This window comes from Budorcas taxicolor, chromosome X (assembly GCF_023091745.1).
Source record: "Budorcas taxicolor isolate Tak-1 chromosome X, Takin1.1, whole genome shotgun sequence".
NCBI lineage: Eukaryota > Metazoa > Chordata > Mammalia > Artiodactyla > Bovidae > Budorcas > Budorcas taxicolor.
In genome coordinates, this window is record NC_068935.1 from 80,598,587 (window position 1) to 80,606,993 (window position 8,407).

An 8,407-nucleotide genomic window follows, 5' to 3' on the forward strand; every position below is an offset into this window, starting at 1 on the left:
GGTGCTCCGTTCTCTGCCTCTCTCCAGCTGTGACAGTGTGATCGTGAGTTAAAGCTGTTCAAACAGATGCCTAAGGAGCCCTGTACAGAGCCCCACAGAGCCTCTCACTGTGTTCACTTCCCCTTCTAGCTCCTACTCAGGGCAGCATACCAGGGGTAGGGCTTTTACTCTAGATGTAAGTTGAGGAGAGGCCAAAATAGTGAGGTCAGTGGAGGGTCTTGAACGCCAGCTTTCCATTTTTCCAAGCAATGGGAGCCATTAGATGGGCAGGATGCCAGACGTGCTCCAGGAGGCTCCTAGTCCTGTGCAAGAAGTCTGGGCTGCAGGGGCAGGAGGCTGGAGGCAGGGAGGCCTGTTGGGAGGTAATGAGGCACGGGGCAGACCAGGATGGCAGGATCAGTTTAGGATATATAATATACATAGAGTTATCAGATATCTGGGCCTATAGTAGGGGAGTAGAAGGGGCCAAAGGAGGAGTCCCGGATGAATGATTTCTAGTTTCAGGGGGCCGAGAGGTAAAGCAGGGCTGTTCACACAAACGAGGAATTGGCCCTTTCGTAGCTGGGGCCTCTTTTCAACAAAAGGCTATCCCTGTATCCCTGATATCGCTTTAATTCGGGTCTGGCTGGACTGGGTGGCGGGGCAGCTCAGGGAGGTGGCTCTATCTCGTCCCTGGGGTCCAGGGAGACTTGAAGACCGATTGGGCTGAAAAGGGAGGGCGCCCCCGGGACCTCACGAGTCCCTGCACTCCGCTCGGCCCGCAGCCTCTGGCCCGCCCGCCTCTGGCCCCACTTTGGCCTGGCGGGTCGGAAAGCCAAGGAGCGCCAGAGGCAGAGGGGGCCCCCCGGGGCTGGGGTGGAGGTGGAATGGGGGTGAGGATGGGGGCTGGGGCGGGACGGGCCTGGACGTGGAGCAGCGCGGAGGAGGGAGAACTAGGCGGACTAGGAAGAGCCCGCTGGGCAGGCGCCGACGGACCCCCCGCGCCAAGGCCCGGTTCGGCGGTTGCGCCTCCGCCTCCCTGGCGCCTCCTGCCCGGGTAGGAGGAGCCACAGCGCCACCCAGCGGCCAGTGTCGGGGAACGGCAGTTAGGGCTCTTGAGTGGCCCCAGAAGAGCGGGGGGAGCTGAGTGGACCAGGGCCCCCATTCGCTTCGCTCACCAATCCACCCGGCAGGTGGCACTAAGTGAATCTTTCTTCAGGTCAGCTGATAATAATACTCCTCTTAATCTCAACCATCTTCCATGGTCCTCGTGGGTCCCCGTATAAAGTTCACATTTCTTAGCGTGACCTTCAAGACCCTCCACATTTTGACCTCAGGCTGTGTTTCAGTCTTCATCTCTTGCCATCCACTCCACACGTTCAAGCACCACTCACTCTTACCCAGATGAACCACTCAGCTGCATCAACATCCATTCAGGCAGTGAAGATTTTCTAAGGCACTGGGGAGGCAGGGAGCAGACAGAAAACTCTTGTTTACTCAGAGCTTACGTTCAAATGAAAGAGAGGCAATGAACAAGAAAGATGATGTATAAACAAGATCATTTCAAATAGTTACCAGCGCTTGATCATGGAGAAACAAGTGGTATGATGCAGTGTCTGGGGGCAAGAAAGGCAGTACCATACCTAGAAGAGTCAGGAAAGGCCTTTCTGAGAAAGTGACATGTGAGCTTAGATCTGATAACAAGAAAGAGTCAGTAATGCAAAAATCTAAGGGAAGAACATTTCAGGCTGAGGAAGGACACATAGAAAGGTCTTGAGACAGAAACAGGCTTAGTGTATCAGAGGAAAAGAAATGAGGCCCAGTGACTGAAGGATACCAAAGGGAGTGTACTGGGGGATTGGAGGTGGGCAAGCGACAGGATATGCAGGGCTCTGTGGGCCCTGGTAAGGGGCTTCCCATCAATTAAGGTGGGAAACTACTGGAAGGTTTTAGCAGGGGAAAGACATGATCTGATTTGCATTTTTGGAAGATCTCTATGGGTGGACTATGTGTGTATGTGGGGGTGTGGGATGCAAAGTTGGAAGCAGGGAGACCAGTTAGGAAGTCATTGCAGTGGTCCAGAAGAGAGTTGATGGTGGCCTGGTCTAAATGGAGGTGGGAGAAATTGTCATAGATTCTAGAGGGTTGTTTTTTTTTTTTTTGTCTTTTTTTTGTTGTTGTTTTCTTCTAGAGGTATTTAATTATTATTATTTTACTTTACAATATTGAATTGGTTTTGCCACACATCAACATGAATCCGCCACGGGTGTACACGTGCTCCCAATCCTGAACCCCCCTCCCACCTCCTTCCCCGTACCATCCCTCCGGGTCATCCCAGTGCACCAGCCCCAAGTATCCTGCACCCTGCATCAAACCTAGACTGGTGATTCATTTCTTATATGATATTATACATGTTTCAATGCCATTCTCCCAAATCATCCTACCCTCTCCCTCTCCCACAGAGTCCAGAACTGTTCTATACATCTGTGTCTCTTTTGCTGTCTCGCATACAGGGTTATCATTACCATCTTTCTAAATTCTATATATATGTGTTAGTACACTGTATTGGTGTTTTTCTTTCTGGTTTGCTTGGCTCCAGTTTCATGCACCTCATTGGAACTGATTCAAATGTATTCTTTTCAATGGCTAATACTCCATTGTGTATATGTACCTAGAGGTATTTTTGAGTGATTTCAGTTCATGAGTTTTCTTCCTGACCAACCCAGAAGTTTCCTGAGGGCACTTTCCCTATCTGAGTGATCTTTGGACTCCCACTCTACACCCCTAAACAGTCTAATCAGTGCGCAGTGTTTAGTGACTAGATCTCTATGACCCTCCGCAGACAATGTGACAGGAGGGAATCATCGTCAGATCGAGACTGTGGCCTAGGGCAGAAGTCCTGGGTCTCCTTTCTAGTTACTCTGATGCATTTCTCCCTTTTTCCTTCTTTGTCCCTTGGTGTCTTCTGAAAGAATCTAAGAATGTTTTTGGAGGGAAGGAGAAGAAGGGATTATGAGTTCTTCCTCCTCACCAGACACTGTACTTAATGCTATCACATATACTACTTCATATGCTAATTTATTTGATTTTTTAAAAATTTATTTAGTTTTTATAAAAACATCTAACCCTATCCATTCATGTTAGAGATAAGTAGCTCTGGGAACACATGTACACCCGTGGCGGATTCATGTTGCTGTATGACAAAACCAATACAATATTGTAAAGTAAAAAAAAACACATATGTAGGCAAACGAAGGCTAGGATATTAAATGTAAATGAAAAATAAAACAATAAAAATAATATTATAAAGTTAAAAAAAAAGTCCAAAAAGGAAAAGTGACTTTATGAAAGGTAAAGTCATTATTAGCACTAAATATTCACTAATTGAGTCCTACACATAAGTCCTCCTGCCCCCATTTCATAGCCTAATACTGTTTATCCAAACCTATTATGCTAAGGTCTTTTTCAGCCTCTTGTTAATTGCTAGTGTTATGCAATGCTAATGAATTTCAGAGTGAAACTGCAGGTCTTGAAAAAGATTCAGGGTTTCATGAAGACAATGAGAGTGACACAGAAGACAATCTCTAATGTCATGTAAAGTCCTTGAAAATGGGATTTGGCAGAGATAGACCAGTCACTACCACTGTCAGAAAAGAAAATTGACCTGGGTAATGACAGGATCAAGGCTTCAAAGAGAATGATTTAACTCGTAAAGGATTACAGGAGGTCCTAGGGATAACTGAAGAAGCTCTCTAATTTTGGAAAAACAAAACAAAACTTTATGATTGTGTGGCAAAAGTCAATATTGTATTGTCATGCGCTTTGGGCAAGAAGACTGTCATCCCCCAATGATTGATTCATTCTTTGTTCAAAGAATTAGTGCATATTTGCAATTATTTACACTTTTTAAATTTAAATAAAAATGTTTCTCACCTTTTCATTTTATTTTTCAAGATAAAGTCACAGTCAAACCCTTTCTTCCTTTTCCCCCTCTCTGTTGTGAAATATTGGTCCCCACTTCAAATGGACTCATTGTAAGAGGTCTTTTTCTAGCACCACTTATCTGAGAATAACAAGGACTTCATGTAGCCCCAGTCATCTCTTCATCCTGTGATTGGCATGCCTGGCTGCACATTAGATCCTCCTGTAGAGTTTGTTAAACAATACTGAAGCTGGGACCCCAACCTGGACTAATTCAATCCGAATCTCTGCTGGTGAGACCAGAGTGGAAACTCTCCAGGTGATTCTGCAGCATGGCCAGGGGTGTGACTGCTGCCACCTCTCCTGCACAGGCTGAGACCGTAAGAGACTGAGGCTGCCTACAGTTGGACTTCTCTGAAGGGAGCACACCAGGGCCCAGGCCCAGGATGAAGGAGCAGCTGCAGGGCAAAATCCAGGAGTCAAGGGGCTGGGAGGGCTGGTAGGGTCACTTCTTTGGCAAAGCCGTTGTGCCCTTCACTCTCTTGGCACTGTGGGTACATAGCCTCCCCCAGTCCCTTGCCTTACTTTCCTGTGCTTTGGTCCTGAGAGCCTGGCTCCCTCATGGTCATGTGGTGAGACAAAAACTTGAATGTTATGGTAAGTTGCTAAGCACGGTTGCTGAGCACATGACATCATGTTATCTTGCGGACCAATAACATGTCTATGTCTTGTTACTGCTGTATTCCCAGCACATAGCATGGTACTTGACTTATAGTAACTCCTTGATAGGTATGTTTTGAATGAAAGAATGACTAAGTCAAATACAGGCAGGATGTGATAAGTACCATGATTCAGGTAAAAAGTGGTGTAGAAGTACAGAAGAGAAGAGAGTATTTAGCCTGGGAGAAGGGGAATAAGGAACTCTTTGTAGTAGAGGTGGCATTTGAGCTGGACTTTGAAACCTAGCTAAGGCAGTGATGGGTAGAGATGGAGCAAAGACATCCTGGTCAGAAGAAACCATGTGAGCCAAGGACAAGAGGTGAGAAGGTGCAGAGCTCATTCAGTGAAAGGTGTATGGGATGGGAGTGCGTGACAGTCTCAGACTGGTTGGATGGGAATCAGAATCCAAAGAGCCTTGAAAGTCTTGCTAGGAAGTTTGAACTTGATTCTATAGGCAATGTGGAGCCATCTGATGTTTTTGCTCATAGGTGTAATATGTTCTCTTTGGGAAGACTGGATGTGTATTTTACCACAGCAGTTCTTTCACAAAATATTTATAGTGTGCCTCAAGTGCCAAAGCATGTAGTGCTGGGGAAGATGGATGAGAATCAGAGCAATTGAACAAGAGATTAGTTGGGGGGTATTGTAGTAGACCAGGCAGAAGTTGCAGAGGGCCTGAAGTGGCCAAGCGGGGAGGCAGGGGTGGGAAAGAGGGGATGGATTCGACACATCACACCGGAAGAGTTGACAGAACTTGGTGACTGTTTTAGGTGGAGGTCAAGGAAAGAGTTGAGAGACTGAGACTGATGACAATAATAATGACCCATAGTTCAGCAGCTCCTTCATGACAGCTGTTGTGCAGAGCCCTTGATATCTATCATCCAACTCTCACAATAACTCGGCTAGATAAGGACACTAAGTCAAGGAAGTCAAGGAACTCATGGCAAGTTGTGAACTCGGAGTCCAGAGACTGCGCCCTAAACTCCGTGCTCTGCTGCTTTCTGGGGGAGTTGGGGGACTTGGGTTTTCTCAGTGAAGAAATTCGGCAGCTCAGTGAGGACACCAAGACTCTCTCCCAGGTCGCACTCTCCCCTGGCCCGGGTGTGTGAGAATGTGGCTGTGGGGGACGCCTCTGTCCGCTGCCTCTCCTCTGCTACCTGAGCGCTTTCCCACCTGGGATGGGAAGATGGGCCTGGTGAGGTGGTACGGGAGAGATGAGGCTGGGAGACTAGGAACAAAGGCTGCCATGAAGGTGAAAAACTGCTAATCCCTAGGCCATGTGGGGTCTGCATATTTAGCCCACAGAGAGGTATGTGGGTTTTTTGTTTGTTTTAGACTTGAGCCAACATTTCAACATTCAAGGCTTCACATAAAAATCTCAAGTCTTGATATCCCTTGAAGAATGAGATGACCTGTCATCATTGGGCCCATATTCCCACAAGTCAGTCCCTGACTTGAGCTGTCCATGTAGACGCCTGCACCCTGCACTTGTCACCGCTTCCAGCCTTGGTGTCTGTACTTCAGCCCAGCCTGGCCCACTTCCTTCGGTCACACTTATCTGCCTGACCCCTGCTGGAGGTTGAATTTGGACTCCCTTCTCTAGAATGGCCTGCTACAGAGGTTACTCTTTTTTTCTGAGACTTGAGCCAACAAGCAGCGGGGCAGAGGGGTCAGCATCTCCTGGTCCCGCCTCCTTTCCAAGCCATAGCCTTTTTCCTCCGGCAATTTTGACGCCATGGAACAAAACCATGAAGGGAGGGTTATCATCAACTCTTTACCATTTATTTCTTTATGGGGTTAAACAAGAGCAGAGAGGCCTCTGCCCCACAATGCAACAAAACAGAAAGCGGTACACATACAGACTCTCACCGAAACACAGAGGCAGGGGTAGGGCAACAGGTGAATCATAGCCAGGTGAGGGAGGAAGGGATGGGGACTACTAGGAATCCGACTTGGAGACTCAGTCACAGGAACTAGTGCAAGAAAGTCCCACTCATGAAGCACAGTGTAGAAAATGGCGTAAGAAAGCTGCCCAGCTCCGCTGCCTGTGACGAAGGGCAGAGGCAACTGGAGGGGTGGTGGAAGATCTGGGCAGTGGGGTGGATGGGGACAGTCAAATGACTTCGAAGTGGAGTGAGGTGCCCCTTTCCCCTGCCACTGGGCAAGGCCCTGGGCTGGTCTGAGCCAGGGGTCTCCTGGGCACTTGGTGAGGGGGAAGAAAGAGTGGAAGTCTCCAAGGGTCCATTTCCTGGGGCCCTAAGGCCCCCCCTTTACTTCCCAGTCCCTTTTCCCCTCTTGAGGATGCAGGAATTAGAAGGCAGTACCTAGGGTCTCTCACATCTACAGAAGCATCTCTGGAAAGGAGCCAGCACCTCTTACCCTCCCCAGCTGAAAAGAGCACTCTAGGGATGGGGTATGTGGCTAGGCCGGAAATGCTGAAGGCCGAACAGGGAGTGTGTGGGCAGGGCACAGGGCTGGGGGTGGGTGGAGGGACACACTGTGAGAAATGAGAAACCTGGCATGGGAGGGCTCTGCAGTCTCACAAAGCCTATTTGGGGACCCTGCTGAGGCCCCTGAATGATTCCCTCTCTACTACTGAGGTCTCTTATTTATCCCTCAGCCAACCAATTCCAGCTATCCCCCTCTTGGTTTTGCCTAATGCAGCTCCAGGTCCACCCCCCCCCCCCCGCCCCCACCTAACTCACTGGCATCTCATCCCAGACACAGGCCCTTCCGGCACTGAAAGCCACCTGGCCTGTCCCAGAAACATAGTTGTGCCTCCCTTTCTTGTCTGTGCCTGTTGGTTTGTAGATGTCCCAGGCCTTCCACTCCCAGGAGATCAGCATGAGGCTGATGGCCCCCAAGGGTCTCTGCAGGCCTCTTCTCTCGTGCAGCACTGTAGCCTGACTAAACTCTTCAAGTCTCTTGGCCAAGGGACCACAGCACATTGTCTTTATCCAGTGGGTCCTCTTGCCAGTTTCTGGACTTTCTCCAGCAAGGGGCAAGGGTGGCTGGATTAGGGGACCCCGCTATAAGTTGAGGAGCAGTCGGGTGGTTCCACAATTAGGATAGTAACCCATGGGGTCAGGGATCGGAAGGGATAAATACTCTTTGGTAGGCTGGGAATGGGGACAGGCTGGGGATGGGGAGGCTCATCTCTGGAAAGCCCTGGGGCAACACCACCAGGGTTTCCTTCATGGAGGCCTGGGCTAGGATGAGTTGGGGGAGTTTGGGGACCCAGGCCAGGCCTGACCCTCTTGGGCTTAAGTCCCTCCTCCCCGTGGAGATCAGAAATGGAAACATCTTTGGCCCCAAGGCCAAGATCTCCAGGGCAAGAGTGGCCCTTGGGAGTATGTGCACCTTCTGTAAGATATGGCCCTTCAGACAGTGGCAGTCTGACCGTGTGCCCTCAGCCTTCTGTTTCAAGGCCCAAGACCCCAGTCCCTGTGCTCTTTCCCCAGAGAGCTCCTTTTGCAGCCTTTTCTGATTTGGGGCGGTGTCCTTGAGCCTGCCTCAACACTGATCATCTGCTTCCCCAGGGCCAGTTGGCGACAGGCCATTCAGCCATCTTTTTAAGCCCTCTGTGTTCCTCTCTCCTCCCCACTCCCGCCCTCCACTATTCCTGTCACCTAGGGTGCTGGGGCACAGCTTAACTGGGGCCCCGACCTAGCTGCAACTGCATACGCCTCGTGTCCCAGCCTGGTCCTTCCCTGTGGCGGGGCCCCCCCGCCATGGGACAAGGGGCGCTGGAGCGTGAGGAAGGCCACTGCATGGTCTGCCATTGCCT